This window comes from Pseudophryne corroboree, chromosome 6 (assembly GCF_028390025.1).
Source record: "Pseudophryne corroboree isolate aPseCor3 chromosome 6, aPseCor3.hap2, whole genome shotgun sequence".
In the NCBI taxonomy this organism is placed as follows: Eukaryota; Metazoa; Chordata; class Amphibia; order Anura; family Myobatrachidae; genus Pseudophryne; species Pseudophryne corroboree.
The window spans coordinates 777882754-777902277 of NC_086449.1; the positions used below are offsets into that span (position 1 = coordinate 777882754).

General features: G+C 44.5%; 1 long non-coding RNA gene across 1 annotated transcript; it reads right to left on the bottom strand.

The window, feature by feature from the left end:
* Positions 1–4637: 4637 nt before the first annotated feature.
* On the bottom strand, positions 4638–6632 carry LOC134935710 (uncharacterized). Its single transcript, XR_010180357.1, has 2 exons — positions 6337–6632; positions 4638–5315 (listed from the first exon to the last, which is right to left on the bottom strand). It is a non-coding gene; the product is annotated as an uncharacterized LOC134935710 (long non-coding RNA).
* Positions 6633–19524: the final 12892 nt, after the last annotated feature.

Sequence of the window (19524 nt, forward strand, 5' to 3'; positions counted from 1 at the left end):
TCCCCCACAATGTAACTTTATATCTGTCACCTATATACATGATGTGGTCATTCACTGGTACCTGGTGACAGAACGTATACTGGATTCCCCCACAATGTAACTTTATATCTGTCACCTATATACATGATGTGATCATTCACTGGTACCTGGTGACAGAACGTATACTGGATTCCCTCACAATGTAACTTTATATCTGTCACCTATATACATGATGTGGCCATTCACTGGTACCTGGTGACAGAACGTATACTGGATTCCCCCACAATGTAACTTTATATCTGTCACCTATATACATGATGTGGTCATTCACTGGTACCTGGTGACAGAACGTATACTGGATTCCCCCACAATGTAACTTTATATCTGTCACCTATATACATGATGTGGCCATTCACTGGTACCTGGTGACAGAACATATACTGGATTCCCCCACAATGTAACTTTATATCTGTCACCTATATACATGATGTGGTCATTCACTGGTACCTGGTGACAGAACGTATACTGGATTCCCCCACAATGTAACTTTATATCTGTCACCTATATACATGATGTGGTCATTCACTGGTACCTGGTGACAGAACGTATACTGGATTCCCCCACAATGTAACTTTATTTCTGTCACCTATATACATGATGTGGTCATTCACTGGTACCTGGTGACAGAACGTATACTGGATTCCCCCACAATGTAACTTTATATCTGTCACCTATATACATGATGTGGTCATTCACTGGTACCTGGTGACAGAACGTATACTGGATTCCCTCACAATGTAACTTTATATCTGTCACCTATATACATGATGTGGTCATTCACTGGTACCTGGTGACAGAACGTATACTGGATTCCCCCACAACGTAACTTTATATCTGTCACCTATATACATGATGTGGCCATTCACTGGTACCTGGTGACAGAACATATACTGGATTCCCCCACAATGTAACTTTATATCTGTCACCTATATACATGATGTGGTCATTCACTGGTACCTGGTGACAGAACGTATACTGGATTCCCTCACAATGTAACTTTATATCTGTCACCTACAGTATATACATGATGTGGTCATTCACTGGTACCTGGTGACAGAACGTATACTGGATTCCCCCACAATGTAACTTTATATCTGTCACCTATATACATGATGTGGTCATTCACTGGTACCTGGTAACAGAACGTATACTGGATTCCCCCACAATGTAACTTTATATCTGTCACCTATATACATGATGTGGCCATTCACTGGTACCTGGTGACAGAACGTATACTGGATTCCCCCACAATGTAACTTTATATCTGTCATCTATATAATAATTATAGTAGTACAGTACAGTAGGCCATTGCTGTATCTTGCAGCTCTGTGTCATTGCAAGTGTCCATTCCATATCTGTGCGGCATTTTTGTGAGCAGTAAATATATAGTATTACAGTGCAGCATTTTGGTGACTAACAGTATATAGTTGTACAGTAGGCCATTGCTGTATCTTGCAGCTCTGTGTCACTGCAAGTATCCATTCCATATCTGTGCGGCATTTTTGTGAGCAGTACATATAGTATTACAGTGCAGCATTTTGGTGACCCAACAGTATATAGTTGTGAACAGTAGGCATTGCTGTATCTTGCAGCTCTGTGTCACTGCAAGTATCCATCCATTCCATTTTCTTCCAGTGATTTGGACCAATAATACCATTGATTAGAACGAATAATTCCAGTGATTTGGACCAATAATACCATTGATTAGAATGAATAATTCCAGTGATTTGGACCAATAATACCATTGATTAGAACAAATAATTCCAGTGATTTGGACCAATAATACCATTGATTAGAACGAATAATTCCAGTGATTTGGACCAATAATACCATTGATTAGAACGAATAATTCCAGTGATTTTGTCATTTTCTTCCAGTGATTTGGACCAATAATTCCATTGATTAGAACGAATAATTCCAGTGATTTTGTCATTTTCTTCCAGTGATTTGGACCAATAATACCATTGATTAGAACAAATAATTCCTGTGATATTGAGGTGTTTGTGTCGCTTAGCTTAGCCGTCCAGCGACCACAGTGCACCTCTTTTTCTCTTTTCTTTGCATCATGTGCTGTTTGGGGCCAATTTTTTTAAGTGCCATCTTGTCTGACACTGCAGTGCCACTCCTAGATGGGCCAGGTGTTTGTGCCGCCCTCTTGGGTCGCTTTGCTTAGTCATCCAGTGACCTCGGTGCAAATTTTAGGACTAAAGTATTGTGAAGTGTGAGGTGTTCAGAACAGACTGGAAATGAGTGGAAATTGTGGTTATTGAGGTTAATAATACTATAGGATCAAAATTACCCCCAAATTCTATGATTTAAGCTGTTTTTGAGGGGTTTTTGAAAATAAAACACCCGAATCCAAAACACACCCGAATCCGATTAAAAATTTTCAGGGAGGTTTTGCCAAAACGCGTCCGAATCTAAAACACGGCCGCGGAGCCGAATCCAAAACCAAAACACAAAACCCGAAAAATGTCCGGTGCACATCTCTAGTTTTAAGATGCACCAAGAGGGTTTGCAATGTCTAAAGAAGTTTTAAGTGGACATGTCACTGCTTGCATATACACATGTACATGCTGTACACCAACGAATGGCTTGTACCAATAATAGCATACAGAAGCAAAAGATGCACACACAGATGTGCCTGAGTTTGACTCAGAATCAGGCCCAATATTTTGGTTATTATATATGTTTTAATGGGGTTGGTATCAGGATCCCGACGGTTGTCAAAATACAGACAGCGGCATCCCGATGTTGAAAATACCGACATGAACTAATTAACTAAGCTAACCCTGATCCCTAACCCCCTTAACCCTAACCCACCTTTCCCGTAGCCTAAACCTAACCGCCCCCCACCGCAGCCTAACCCTAATGCTCCCCGGGCGTGCCTAACCCTTACCCTCCCTCCCCACAGCTTAACCCTGACCTCATTCCACACCCCCCGCAACCTAAACCTAACATCCCTCCCCCCCGCGGCTTATCTCTGGTTGACTGTGTGATCATCGTTCGAGATTCCGGCGCCGGTATAGTGATCAATGTCAGGATCCCTGCGCCGGTTTTCTGAGTACTGTCGGGATTCTGACATCGGTATTTCGACTGCCAGGATCCCGACCACAGGGATCCTGACTGAATCCTGTTTTAATGGCGCTAAACTATCTGTATATTATATTCTGGTGCTATACACATAAAATATTTTGGGGGGGACAGTGGTGCAGGCTTTGGTTTTTATTGAGGGGGGTTGGCAATACACAAAAAAGGACCCAACAAACAGTGTATATAACACTACAAGCAGCACACTCAGTTTGCTCCCTCCCCACCCCAAAGAAACAATATTTACTATACACAAAACTTTTCTATACAGGCAAGCAGGGATTGGCTGTACACAGAGTGCATCTCCAGAGACCCTTTTGTTTTATATAAGCGAGTTCTTGATCCTAATTTCTAGGTAAAATACACGCTTATATGAATTATTATGCCGTGGAGAAAATGGCGCTGGTTAGTGCTGGAGGACCAAGCCCCGCCCCCTCACCGGCTTCGGTCCCGCTCAAATTATTTATACTGGCGGGGGTTTATTAATATACTGCCTCCGCAGTATCTCATTTATATGCCAGTGTCCCTTGAGGTTTTTATTGCTGCCCAGGGCGCCCCCCCTGCGCCCTGCACCCTTACAGTGCCCGCTGTGTGTGTCTGTGTGGGAGCAATGGCGCGCAGCGTTACCTCAGTGAAGATCTGAAGTCTTCTGCCGCCTGAGAAGTCTTCTTTTCTACTTAATACTCACCCGGCTTCTATCTTCCGGCTCTGTGAGGAGGACGGCGGCGTGGCTCCGGGACGAACGGCGAGGGTGAGACCTGCGTTCCGACCCTCTGGAGCTAATAGTGTCCAGTAGCCTAAGAAGCAGAGCCAATCATTTAAGTAGGTCTGCTTCTCTCCCCTCAGTCCCACGATGCAGGGAGCCTGTTGCCAGCAGTGCTCCCTGAAAATAAAAAACCTAACAAAAAGTCTTTTACTGAGAAACTCAGCAGCGCTCCCCTGCAGTGCACCCAGTCTCCTCTGGGCACAGGATCTAACTGAGGTCTGGAGGAGGGGCATAGAGGGAGGAGCCAGTGCACACCCATTCTAAAGTCTTTAGAGTGCCCATGTCTCCTGCGGAGCCCGTCTATACCCCATGGTCCTTACGGAGTCCCCAGCATCCTCTAGGACGTAAGAGAAAAGAAGTATATAAGGAGATAAAATAGTTCTAAGTGTGTAAGGTGTGAAACACTAATAGAAACACTAAGGACACATTGGCAGACGCTGCTTTGTGCAACCGCAGCAGCCTGTTTACTGTCGTATGCTAATGCGAATATCCGCCATCTATGCCGGTTATCTGTTTGTCTTCACACAGAAGGACGTGCCGCTGAGTATCTCCATCCACAGTCACTATTAGTATCGGGACTTACACCCACCCCTTACTGGTGATAATGGAATTGTTTTCCCTGATAATATGAATATTTTTTCATATTATGACTAATTATCATAGTTATATATTTAGATAAATATAAGATATATTTCTCACTACAAATACATTAAATAGAGACAAGAATGCACTGAAGACAATATTTTTGCTCTGGCTCTTTATTGATGTAAAGATTAACTACCAGATATAACCACAGTAAGCTGTAACCAGTAGATGTTGGCCATGGATCACTGTTTTTATGTACTTACCTATTAGAGAAGGTGAGAAAAGGTGGAAAATACACACTGACAGATTTATGCAGACTTCAAAAAAGAAAGGTCGCTCCTTTTCGATTGGAAGATTACAGAAACCTCTCAGTGCATATTTCCCCCTGCTCTAATAGGTGAGTGCATAAAGATAAGAATCCATGGTTACTGGTCAGCTACTGGGTGAGCCTCCGTAACAGCGGCGGAGTTACACAGGGGCCTACAACAGCTCTATGACCTTCGTTAGCGTGTCTTTAAGCATTTCAACCTTGAGTTTTAATAAGGTGTTTTCTGCCGCTAACAAGTTGTTCTCCTCGACTAACTGTTTGTTAATGAGATCGAGGACTTTTATCTGGCGATCCTTGTTCTTCTCACTGGGAGATAGTTTTTTGGATAAACTGCCATCAGAGTGATCATAACCCACTGGCTTGGTTGGAGGCATTTCTTCCTCAAGCCTGGTATGGCGAGGCAAGTGGACATCTCTTCTCTGAGCATTCCAGCTCCTGTATCTTCTGCATGGACAGCAGGCAGTTATCGACTCCCACAGTGTGATCATCCATCTCGGGGCCATAGTGCTGATGTGGAGACAGATGAAGAGTAGACAGTGTTAGATGCCTTGCAATGCATTTACAATTGTAAGTAACATCAACTACAGTATTTAAGTATATACATTCATATATAAGATCAACTAGAACCTGAAACTGTAAGCTGTATAATGGCCTTTCTGGACAGTCCATTTCACCGGTTACTATTATACTGATGTAAGCTGAGAACACTTTCATTGTTGGAATTTATAAAATCATCTTCGGTGTCCGACATAAACCTACTTTCTGCCTTCCCTAATATTTTCAGACTTATCAAACCTTCTAAAGAGTATAAAAGGAGCTGTTGCCCATAGCAACCAATTATCTTCTAGCTATTATATATCTAGTATACTCCATGCAATGATACAATAGTTAACATCGGATTGTTGCTATAGGCAACACCTCCCATCATTAGAAGGGATGAGAGATCTCCCCCTAGATTACTAATAATTAATGGTGGCCATGTATTACTGATCTACTCTATGGCTCAGTGTGTAATAAGGAAACCAGGAGAGCGGTGAGGATTTCTCAGTACATAAATAGCTCCGTAGTTTGGCTTCAGTGGCAGAAGATGAAACCATCATGGAAAACCTCAGTGACCACTGTAATAAACTAACATACACATGTATAATACAAAGCGTTTTAAATAAAACATGATAGTATTATTTAAATAAGCACCAGCTATGACATCATTTCATTTACTATGTATTTGTTTCCAGTTTAATGTGTAGTATCTGTATCCTATGTTCTGTCTAATTAAATCATTAAAGCAATCATTTCTATTCCCCTCTGATTCTTGTTGCCCATTTATCACAGATTTCTAGCTGTTTAAAACTCATTCCGTATGATAAATGTTGCTCCAGCCAATCAGCTCCCAATGGTAATTTTTAAACACATGACAGTTGGGAGCTGATTGGCTGGAGCACATATGCAACTGGTTTGAATAGCTGATAAATGGGCCCCTTAGTCTGCTGCCACATCTAGCTGCCCTTGTCTTTGTCCAGTTACTAACCTCAGCCAAGTGTGTTTCTCCTGCCAGTTGTTTCTACTCCTGCCGGTGAGCTGCCGGTGAGCTGTCTGTCTCCAGGTATTGAAGGAGAATGAGAGAGGCAGCAGCCAACCCGAGATATAGGCAGTTGATACCATTATGACATCACAGCATGACCTCACAGAATCCACTACACTGGCCACTGGTTTGAGGCACCTGTCTTTTGTGTGACTGACATAAGGAAAATGTGATATCACACCTTATTTAAAGTTATTACATTCACATTAGAATATGAGTTATTATTTTATGGCAGGGTTTCCCTATTGATTTCCCTATTTGATTATGGGAGACTTTGTATAAACCCAATGTTCACTGTGCTTTCGTTGTTTTTTAATGTTACAGTGTATCCACAATAACCTCAATTAAGGATAAAGCACTGCTTATGGCACTGACCTCCTTCAGAAGTATTAGGATTCTGTTAGTTAAACATCATATTGGCCATAAGACTCAACACAACATCTCTCTCCCTTCCCTGTTAGGCTCTGAGTGAAGCTATGGAAGGTGGTGTTACTTCATGCTGGCTGCTCCCCTGCTGTTGCTGCCTGCTGCGGTGCCTCTCTCATAGTGAAGGGCTGGCCCCATTTTTCTGTGCCATATTCTTAGGGCCTGGTACGGGTGTCCCCTATGACCCCTCCTGTCGTCGGGCCTGCATGTGTCTCTGTGTCTACTTCTGTTCGCAACCATATGGATACAACCTTGCTTTACTTGGCACAAGTGACATAGGAGGGGGGGGAGGTGTAGCTAATTACAAATGTTCCCTTATGCAGCGCACTTGCACTTTCAGAGGGGGCGTGGATATGTCTCTTGGATTTGGCCACGCCACCCAATGCCCGCACCTCATTCAGATCTTAGCTTCCATACATGGCATATATCAGAATGCCTCAGCCCTCCTCCATCCCGTCTCTACACAAGATGATGTTGGTCTCACTCTGCATCAGCATGAATATATCTGTGCAATAATACTGTGACCACAGTAAATATGGTTAGATACAGTATAAATCATTATCCATTAGTCACGCCTCATTACAGTCCGTAGCTTTGTCTCAGAATAGGTAAAATATATTTTTATTGTTGGATTGCACTGTTCCTGCTCTGCTTGGGTCTGCTTAATATTTTAATTAGCCTATGAGCAGGAATAAAATACTTTTTTATATTGTAACATTACTTTTTTCTGGAAAATGGATTTAGAAATAGCTTATTTCATTACACTTGAATAATGTAAAGTGAAACAAAAATTGGAGTGATTGAGGGGTCTATTTATGAAGCAGTGAAAAGTGTGGAGAAGTGAGCCAGTGGAGAAGTTGCCCATGGCAACCAATCAGCATTGGAGTAACATTTATCATTTGCATGCTATACAATTGTACGGAGCAGCTGATTGGTTGCCATGGGTAACTTCTCCACAGACTCACTTCTCCACTCTTTTCACTGTTTCATGAATAGACCCCTTAGCTTTTTCTGAAGCCACAAAACCATGCTGTTGTTCAGAGGGAAAGCACTCTCCGTTGGTGCAGCACTTGCTCTGAGGTTGGATCAAAGGGGAAAGTGCTGCAAACCTCATGTCACCACACCCACCATTGTGCATCCTCTTGTGCATGCGTACTTTTGTAGGTTTCCTTCTTCTACAGCACAGGCGATATCTTGCAGATAAAATATCCACCATCCGGACTGGAATCTCCTCAGTGCCATCAAAGGAGTGCCAAACTACAAAGTCTGCCAATATAAGCCACCTGCCTTCATGGACCAGCTTTGACCCAGTGGATGTAAAGTACACTGCTGAACTTGCTCGGATTTTGCATCCCACCACCTGTGTTCTGGACCCAGCCTCAACTAAGCTTCTAATAGGTTGTATGGATATAACTGGTCCTGTCTTTGCAAAAATTGTTCAATGCTCTTTGCAGACAGGAATTTTTCCTGGACCCCTAAAGGAAGCAATTGTTAGACCTCTTCTTAAAAAACCTAATTTAGATCCCGACTGCATGACCAACTATAGACCGGTATCAAACCTTCCTTTCCTAGGAAAGGTTATTGAGAAAGTGGTTGCAAATCAACTGGAAACCCGCCTGACAACCCATTAAATTTATGATCCATTCCAATCAGGATTCAGGAGAAGACATAGCACTGAAACAGCCCTGGTGTGTGTGTTAAATGATCTCATGATGGCAAGAGACAGAGGTGACTGTTTAATATTAATCCTTCTGGATCTCTCTGCAGCATTTGATACCGTGGACCATAGGCTTCTGATTGAGCGACTGATACATTTTTGTGGACTGGATCGCACAGTTCTAAGCTGGTTCGAATAATTTCTCACAGGCAGGTCACAGAGAGTATCATCTGGAGTATACTCATCACCATCAGTGCCATTGCCATGTGGTGTCCCACAAGGTTCTATACTAGCCCCCATGCCTTTTGCAGTATACATGCTCCCGCTGGGTGAAATAACCAGGTGCCATGGCCTGGTCTACCACTGCTATGCAGATGATACACAACTGTACTTGTCCTTTGCTCCGCGCACTGATAACCCAATAGCAACCCTAAATGGCTGTCTAGCTGAGCTCCAGGAGTGGATGAGCGCCAGTTGGCTGCGACTGAACCCGGATAATACAGAGGTCCTTATGATAGGACCACAACATCAAAAGACAAGACTGCAGCATAGCCAACCAACTGGACTTACACTCGGGGATTCAGAATTACAAACCAGTGATCGTGTGCGGAATCTTGACGTTGTCCTGGATGGTGGCTTGACACTTAAACATCAGATATCAGCCACAATCAAATCATCATTCTTTCACCGGAGGAACATAGCCAGAATCAAGCATTTAATTCCCTCAGGTGATCTGCCAAAAGTCATACATGCACTTGTATCATCTTGATTAGACTACTGTAATGCCCTCTACCTTGGTCTCCCAGCAAAAGAATTGCACCGCTTACAGCTGGTGCAAAACACAGCTGCCAGGCTGTTAACAAACCAGCCCCGTTCTAGCCACATAACACCCATCCTCTACTCCCTTCACTGGCTACCTGTAAGATGGCAAATCATCTTCAAGATTGGCTTACTGAGTTTCAAAGCATTACATGACCAGGGCCTAAGGTACCTGAAGCAGCTTCTGACCCCATACTGCCCCACTCGATTACTGCGATCTGTAGATGAAGGACTTTTAGCAGTACCTAGAATCTCCCGTAATTCATCTGGGGGTCGAGCTTTTAGTCATGCGGCTCCGACTCTATGGAACTCACTTTCCCGCACAGTGCGAGAGGCCCCAACTATAGAATCCTTCAAAAGTAGACTCAAGACTTTCCTGGTTACTCAAGAATTTCTATAATGTCCAGTTAGTATATTCATGCATCTGTATTTTATGAAAAGCTGTTCTGTACTTCATTATTTTCTGTACTATATTATGCTATGTATCTGTTATGCGCCTTGAGTCCTATTGGAGAAAGAGCGCTATATAAATAAAATTATTATTATTATTATTATTATTATGATGATGATGAAAGACAAAAACAATGCATGTGCTGTAAAAGACTAGCGCTAAGAGAAGGTAATGACATATTATTACATTATAAAAAGCTGCATCCTTACAACTAGAAATGTGTGTGAAAGTACCTTAGATGCAGGATGCAGGATTTACCTCTCCCTTTTATTATACATAAAGTGGACCCTTCTCCTCTCCAGTATGTCTCTGAGTATTCTTTTAGATAAGTGTATATTGTTTGCACTTGCGTATAAATGTGGGCAGACAACATCTGATAGAGAAGGTTGGGTACGGGATACCGGCAGTGAGAATGATGGCAGTCAGAACACTGACACCGGCATCCCAACAGGGGGCGATCAATTAAACTAATCCTCTCTGCCCCACCCTGCGGCCTCACCCTAACCCTCCAATCCCGCAGCCTAACCCTCCCACATGCAGCTTGGCCCTAACCATCCCCCCGAAGCCTAAACCTAACCCTTTCCCTGCAGCGTAACCCTAACCCCCCCCTGTAGTGGGGGCAAAGTGTCCATGAAACTAATGAAACTGTTGGTATCCAAGTCTATGCTGAGCTGATAGTCTCGGATCTGCTATGTCAGCAATGTTTACCACAGTTGACTAAGTTTAAAAAAAAAATGTGGAGGTCAGTGACGATCAGACCCTCCCGCCACCTCCCAGAACATTTTGAAAATGCATAATAATGTGTCAACAAAATGCAAGCTGTCAGTAAATATTTTCAAAATTGTCAGCAAAATATATTCATCAGGCATTTGGTAAGGGATACCGGTGGTTGGGATCCCGGTGGTCAGCATACAAACACCGGGATCCTCACCGCCAGAATGCCAGCAGGGGGATGACCCTTGTGGGCTCGGTGGCTCACTGCACTCCCCACAGGTTCTATTCAGTGCCAGATTAAGGTCCATATGGGCCTGGAGCTGAAATTTATGAGGGGCCTATTTTATGCCACCGCAGGGGATGTGAAAACTCTATGGGGGTGTGACTAGTAATGTTGGGGGTGTGGTTGATGTTGTGAGGGTGTGGTCTGCACAGGGGGTGTGACTAGCGCCTACCTTGAAAAACCTCAATCTCCCTCACTTCTTCAGTTACTGTATATCAATAGTGTAATGTGAGAATCTACAAACGAACAAAGGAAAACATCTCTTGTTAATGTGACTGTAATATGGTAAATGGTGCTTAGTGATGACATAAATATGAAACCTCTCAACGAAAGAGGCTACATGTCGCTTAGGGATGTCATGAATGTGAAATCTATCTAAATAAAAAAAAAAAATGTTTTACCTTTGTAATAAGTAGTAATACTTACTAAGTAGAGATGAGCGGGTTCGGTTCCTCGGAAACCGAACCCGCCCGAACTTCATGTTTTTTTACACGGGTCCGAGCGACTCGGATCTTCCCGCCTTGCTCGGTTAACCCGAGCGCGCCCGAACGTCATCATCCCGCTGTCGGATTCTCGCGAGGCTCGGATTCTATCGCGAGTCTCGGATTCTATAAAAGGAGCCGCGCGTCGCCGCCATTTTCACACGTGCATTGAGATTCATAGGGAGAGGACGTGGCTGGCATCCTCTCCGTTTATAGAGAAGAGAAGAAGAGAGTGAGACTAGAGTAGAGAGAGACACAGTAGTAATTTTGGGGAGCATTAGGAGGAGTACTACTACTTGCTGAAGTGATAGATAGATAGTGTGACTGTATAATGTATATCTGACTTGTGGGGGAGACACTGACAGTGGGGAGCAGTTAGAGTCTGAGAGCAGGACTCAGGAGTACATATAACGTACAGTGCACACTTTTGCTGCCAGAGTGCCACACTGCCATTGTGACCACACTGACCACCAGTATAATATATATTGTGATTGTCTGCTTAGGAGTACTACTTGCAAGTTGCTGATAGTGTGACCAGTGACCTGACCACCAGTTTAATAATCACCACCAGTTTAATATATATATATATATAATTGTATATAATATATATATAATATTGTATACCACCTACCCGTTTTTTTTTTCTTTCTTCTTCTTTATACATGCTACTATAGTAGCTTACTGTAGCAGTCTGCGGTGCTGCTGAGCTGACAGTGTCCAGCAGGTCCGTCATCAGTCATTACATAATAAATATATATACCTGTCCGGCTGCAGTACTAGTGATATTATATATATATATATATATATTAATTTCATCTCATTATCATCCAGTCTATATTAGCAGCAGACACAGTATGGTAGTCCACGGCTGTAGCTACCTCTGTGTCGGCAGTCGCTGGTCCATCCATAATTGTATACCACCTACCCGTGTTTTTTTCTTTTCTTTCTTCTTGATACATACTACTATAGTAGCTTACTGTAGCAGTCTGCGGTGCTGCTGAGCTGACAGTGTCCAGCAGGTCCGTCATCAGTCATTACATAATAAATATATATACCTGTCCGGCTGCAGTACTAGTGATATTATATATATATATATATTAATTTCATCTCATTATCATCCAGTCTATATTAGCAGCAGACACAGTACGGTAGTCCACGGCTGTAGCTACCTCTGTGTCGGCAGTCGCTGGTCCATCCATAATTGTATACCACCTACCCGTGTTTTTTTTTTTTCTTTCTTCTTGATACATACTACTATAGTAGCTTACTGTAGCAGTCTGCGGTGCTGCTGAGCTGACAGTGTCCAGCAGGTCCGTCATCAGTCATTACATAATAAATATATATACCTGTCCGGCTGCAGTACTAGTGATATTATATATATATATATATATATATATATATATATTAATTTCATCTCATTATCATCCAGTCTATATTAGCAGCAGACACAGTATGGTAGTCCACGGCTGTAGCTACCTCTGTGTCGGCAGTCGCTGGTCCATCCATAATTGTATACCACCTACCCGTGTTTTTTTTTTTCTTTCTTCTTGATACATACTACTATAGTAGCTTACTGTAGCAGTCTGCGGTGCTGTTGAGCTGACAGTGTCCAGCAGGTCCGTCATCAGTTATTACATAATAAATATATATACCTGTCCGGCTGCAGTACTAGTGATATTATATATATATATATATATATATTAATTTCATCTCATTATCATCCAGTCTATATTAGCAGCAGACACAGTACGGTAGTCCACAGCTGTAGCTACCTCTGTGTCGGCAGTCGCTGGTCCATCCATAAGTATACTAGTATCCATCCATCTCCATTGTTTACCTGAGGTGCCTTTTAGTTGTGCCTATTAAAATATGGAGAACAAAAATGTTGAGGTTCCAAAATTAGGGAAAGATCAAGATCCACTTCCACCTCGTGCTGAAGCTGCTGCCACTAGTCATGGCCGAGACGATGAAATGCCAGCAACGTCGTCTGCCAAGGCCGATGCCCAATGTCATAGTACAGAGCATGTAAAATCCAAAACACCAAATATCAGTAAAAAAAGGACTCCAAAATCTAAAATAAAATTGTTGGAGGAGAAGCGTAAACTTGCCAATATGCCATTTACCACACGGAGTGGCAAGGAACGGCTGAGGCCCTGGCCTATGTTCATGGCTAGTGGTTCAGCTTCACATGAGGATGGAAGCACTCAGCCTCTCGCTAGAAAAATGAAAAGACTCAAGCTGGCAAAAGCACCGCAAAGAACTGTGCGTTCTTCGAAATCCCAAATCCACAAGGAGAGTCCAATTGTGTCGTTTGCGATGCCTGACCTTCCCAACACTGGACGTGAAGAGCATGCGCCTTCCACCATTTGCACGCCCCCTGCAAGTGCTGGAAGGAGCACCCGCAGTCCAGTTCCTGATAGTCAGATTGAAGATGTCAGTGTTGAAGTACACCAGGATGAGGAGGATATGGGTGTTGCTGGCGCTGGGGAGGAAATTGACCAGGAGGATTCTGATGGTGAGGTGGTTTGTTTAAGTCAGGCACCCGGGGAGACACCTGTTGTCCGTGGGAGGAATAGGGACGTTGACATGCCTGGTGAAAATACCAAAAAAATCAGCTCTTCGGTGTGGAAGTATTTCACCAGAAATGCGGACAACATTTGTCAAGCCGTGTGTTGCCTTTGTCAAGCTGTAATAAGTAGGGGTAAGGACGTTAACCACCTCGGAACATCCTCCCTTATACGTCACCTGCAGCGCATTCATAATAAGTCAGTGACAAGTTCAAAAACTTTGGGCGACAGCGGAAGCAGTCCACTGACCAGTAAATCCCTTCCTCTTGTAACCAAGCTCACGCAAACCACCCCACCAACTCCCTCAGTGTCAATTTCCTCCTTCCCCAGGAATGCCAATAGTCCTGCAGGCCATGTCACTGGCAATTCTGACGAGTCCTCTCCTGCCTGTGATTCCTCCGATGCATCCTTGCGTGTAACGCCTACTGCTGCTGGCGCTGCTGTTGTTGCTGCTGGGAGTCGATGGTCATCCCAGAGGGGAAGTCGTAAGCCCACTTTTACTACTTCCACCAAGCAATTGACTGTCCAACAGTCCTTTGCGAGGAAGATGAAATATCACAGCAGTCATCCTGTTGCAAAGCGGATAACTGAGGCCTTGACAACTATGTTGGTGTTAGACGTGCGTCCGGTATCCGCCGTTAGTTCACAGGGAACTAGACAATTTGTTGAGGTAGTGTGCCCCCGTTACCAAATACCATCTAGGTTCCACTTCTCTAGGCAGGCGATACCGAGAATGTACACGGACGTCAGAAAAAGACTCACCAGTGTCCTAAAAAATGCAGTTGTACCCAATGTCCACTTAACCACGGACATGTGGACAAGTGGAGCAGGGCAGGGTCAGGACTATATGACTGTGACAGCCCACTGGGTAGATGTATGGACGCCCGCCGCAAGAACAGCAGCGGCGGCACCAGTAGCAGCATCTCGCAAACGCCAACTCTTTCCTAGGCAGGCTACGCTTTGTATCACCGGTTTCCAGAATACGCACACAGCTGAAAACCTCTTACGGCAACTGAGGAAGATCATCGCGGAATTGCTTACCCCAATTGGACTCTCCTGTGGATTTGTGGCATCGGACAACGCCAGCAATATTGTGTGTGCATTAAATATGGGCAAATTCCAGCACGTCCCATGTTTTGCACATACCTTGAATTTGGTGGTGCAGAAATTTTTAAAAAATGACAGGGGCGTGCAAGAGATGCTGTCGGTGGCCAGAAGAATTGCGGGACACTTTCGGAGGACAGGCACCACGTACAGAAGACTGGAGCACCACCAAAAACGCCTGAACCTGCCCTGCCATCATCTGAAGCAAGAAGTGGTAACGAGGTGGAATTCAACCCTATATATGCTTCAGAGGTTGGAGGAGCAGCAAAAGGCCATTCAAGCCTATACAATTGAGCACGATATAGGAGGTGGAATGTACCTGTCTCAAGCGCAGTGGAGAATGATTTCAACGTTGTGCAAGGTTCTGCAACCTTTTGAACTTGCCACACGTGAAGTCAGTTCAGACACTGCCAGCCTGAGTCAGGTCATTCCCCTCATCAGGCTTTTGCAGAAGAAGCTGGAGACATTGAAGGAGGAGCTAACACAGAGCGATTCCGCTAGGCATGTGGGACTTGTGGATGGAGCCCTTAATTCGCTTAACAAGGATTCACGGGTGGTCAATCTGTTGAAATCAGAGCACTACATTTTGGCCACCGTGCTCGATCCTAGATTTAAAACCTACCTTGGATCTCTCTTTCCGGCAGACACAAGTCTGCTGGGGTTCAAAGACCTGCTGGTGACAAAATTGTCAAGTCAAGCGGAACGCGACCTGTCAACATCTCCTCCTTCACATTCTCCCGCAACTGGGGGTGCGAGGAAAAGGCTCAGAATTCCGAGCCCACCCGCTGGCGGTGATGCAGGGCAGTCTGGAGTGACTGCTGATGCTGACATCTGGTCCGGACTGAAGGACCTGACAACGATTACGGACATGTCGTCTACTGTCACTGCATATGATTCTCTCCCCATTGAAAGAATGGTGGAGGATTATATGAGTGACCGCATCCAAGTAGGCACGTCAGACAGTCCGTACTTATACTGGCAGGAAAAAGAGGCAATTTGGAGGCCCTTGCACAAACTGGCTTTATTCTACCTAAGTTGCCCTCCCACAAGTGTGTACTCCGAAAGAGTGTTTAGTGCCGCCGCTCACCTTGTCAGCAATCGGCGTACGAGGTTACTTCCAGAAAATGTGGAGAAGATGATGTTCATTAAAATGAATTATAATCAATTCCTCCGTGGAGACATTGACCAGCAGCAATTGCCTCCACAAAGTAGTACACAGGGAGGTGAGATGGTGGATTCCAGTGGGGACGAATTGATAATCTGTGAGGAGCGGGATGTACACGGTGATATATCGGAGGATGATGATGAGGTGGACATCTTGCCTCTGTAGAGCCAGTTTGTGCAAGGAGAGATTAATTGCTTCTTTTTCGGTGGGGGTCCAAACCAACCCGTCATTTCAGTCACAGTCGTGTGGCAGACCCTGTCACTGAAATGATGGGTTGGTTAAAGTGTGCATGTCCTGTTTATACAACATAAGGGTGGGTGGGAGGGCCCAAGGACAATTCCATCTTGCACCTCTTTTTTCTTTCATTTTTATTTGCGTCATGTGCTGTTTGGGGAGTGTTTTTTGGAAGGGCCATCCTGCGTGCCACTGCAGTGCCACTCCTAGATGGGCCAGGTGTTTGTGTCGGCCACTAGGGTCGCTTATCTTACTCACACAGCTACCTCATTGCGCCTCTTTTTTTCTTCTTTGCGTCATGTGCTGTTTGGGGAGTGTTTTTTGGAAGGGCCATCCTGCGTGCCACTGCAGTGCCACTCCTAGATGGGCCAGGTGTTTGTGTCGGCCACTAGGGTCGCTTATCTTACTCACACAGCTACCTCATTGCGCCTCTTTTTTTCTTCTTTGCGTCATGTGCTGTTTGGGGAGTGTTTTTTGGAAGGGCCATCCTGCGTGACACTGCAGGGCCACTCCTAGATGGGCCAGGTGTTTGTGTCGGCCACTAGGGTCGCTTATCTTACTCACACAGCTACCTCATTGCGCCTCTTTTTTTCTTCTTTGCGTCATGTGCTGTTTGGGGAGTGTTTTTTGAAAGGGCCATCCTGCGTGACACTGCAGTGCCACTCCTAGATGGGCCAGGTGTTTGTGTCGGCCACTTGGGTCGCTTATCTTACTCACACAGCTACCTCATTGCGCCTCTTTTTTTCTTCTTTGCGTCATGTGCTGTTTGGGGAGTGTTTTTTGGAAGGGCCATCCTGCGTGACACTGCAGTGCCACTCCTAGATGGGCCAGGTGTTTGTGTCGGCCACTAGGGTCGCTTATCTTACTCACACAGCTACCTCATTGCACCTCTTTTTTTCTTTGCGTCATGTGCTGTTTGGGGAGTGTTTTTTGGAAGGGCCATCCTGCGTGCCACTGCAGTGCCACTCCTAGATGGGCCAGGTGTTTGTGTCGGCCACTAGGGTCGCTTATCTTACTCACACAGCTACCTCATTGCGCCTCTTTTTTTCTTCTTTGCGTCATGTGCTGTTTGGGGAGTGTTTTTTGGAAGGGCCATCCTGCGTGACACTGCAGTGCCACTCCTAGATGGGCCAGGTGTTTGTGTCGGCCACTAGGGTCGCTCATCTTACTCACACACACAGCTACCTCATTGCGCCTCTTTTTTTCTTCTTTGCGTCATGTGCTGTTTGGGGAGTGTTTTTTGGAAGGGCCATCCTGCGTGACACTGCAGGGCCACTCCTAGATGGGCCAGGTGTTTGTGTCGGCCACTAGGGTCGCTTAGCTTAGTCATCCAGCGACCTCGGTGCAAATTTTAGGACTAAAAAATAATATTGTGAGGTGTGAGGTATTCAGAATAGACTAAAAATGAGTGGAAATTATGGTTTTTGAGGTTAATAATACTTTGGGATCAAAATGACCCCCAAATTCTATGATTTAAGCTGTTTTTTAGTGTTTTTTGAAAAAAACACCCGAATCCAAAACACACCCGAATCCGACAAAAAAAATTTGGTGAGGTTTTGCCAAAACGCGGTCGAACCCAAAACACGGCCGCGGAACCGAACCCAAAACAAAAACACAAAACCCGAAAAATTTCAAGTGCACATCTCTAAGGAGATATATCAGGAATAGTGGATAGAGGGGGTGGGGTTGGAGGGAGGGTGTCACACAGACAGGGCAGAACAAGGGGAAGACTGAGGTGACCCAGCATATAGTAGTATGTGTAGTAGCATGTGTAGATACATACATTCACACACACACACACACACACACACACACACACACACACACACACACACACACACACACACACGCACACACACACACACACACACACACACACATTCAAACCCAAATTGCTCATCTCCAATACATAGCTACAGTATAATGTATCAGGGGTTGCTGACTGGGGAATGACATAAGATACACAGAGATGCACCATCTTATAGACATGTTATAGGAATGTCACTGCAGTTGTAGTGAAATCAGATGATTAATTGCAAACATTGGAGGCAGTAGTCTATCAGAGATCTGCACCTAGCATGAGGCAGGTGAAGTTTTTGAAGTTTGTGTTTTAAGTAGAGATGAGCGGGTTCGATTCCTCACGATCCGAACCCCCCGAACTTCACCCAATTTACACGGTTCCGAGGCAGCCTCGGATCTTCCCGCCTTGCTCGGTTAACCAGAACGCGCCCGAACGTCATCATCCCGCTGTCGGATTCTTGTTAGATTCGTATTCTATATAAGGAGCCGCGCGTCGCCGCCATTTTCACTCGTGCATTGGAGATTGAACCGAGAGGACGTGGCAGCGTTCTCTCCCTGAAAAGCTCCGTAATCTGTGCTCAGTGTGCTGCAAATATCTGTGCTCAGTGTGCTGCAAATAATCTGTGCTCAGTGTGCTGAAAATATCTACGTTCTCTGCCTGAAAACGCTCCATATCTGTGCTCAGTGTGCTGCAAATATCTGATCAGTGTGCTGCATTGTGGGGACTGGGGACCACCAGTATAAGTATATACATGATGTGGCCATTCACTGGTACCTGGTGACAGAACGTATACTGGATTCCCCCACAATGTAACTTTATATCTGTCACCTATATACATGATGTGGTCATTCACTGGTACCTGGTGAAAGAACGTATACTGGATTCCCCCACAATGTAACTTTATATCTGTCACCTATATACATGATGTGGTCATTCACTGGTACCTGGTGACAGAACGTATACTGGATTCCCCCACAATGTAACTTTATATCTGTCACCTATATACATGAAGTGGTCATTCACTGGTACCTGGTGACAGAACGTATACTGGATTCCCCCACAATGTAACTTTATATCTGTCACCTATATACATGATGTGGTCATTCACTGGTACCTGGTGACAGAACGTATACTGGATTCCCCCACAATGTAACTTTATATCTGTCACCTATATATATGATGTGGTCATTCACTGGTACCTGGTGACAGAACGTATACTGGATTCCCTCACAATGTAACTTTATATCTGTCACCTATATACATGATGTGGCCATTCACTGGTACCTGGTGACAGAACGTATACTGGATTCCCCCACAATGTAACTTTATATCTGTCACCTATATACATGATGTGGTCATTCACTGGTACCTGGTGACAGAACGTATACTGGATTCCCCCACAATGTAACTTTATATCTGTCACCTATATAC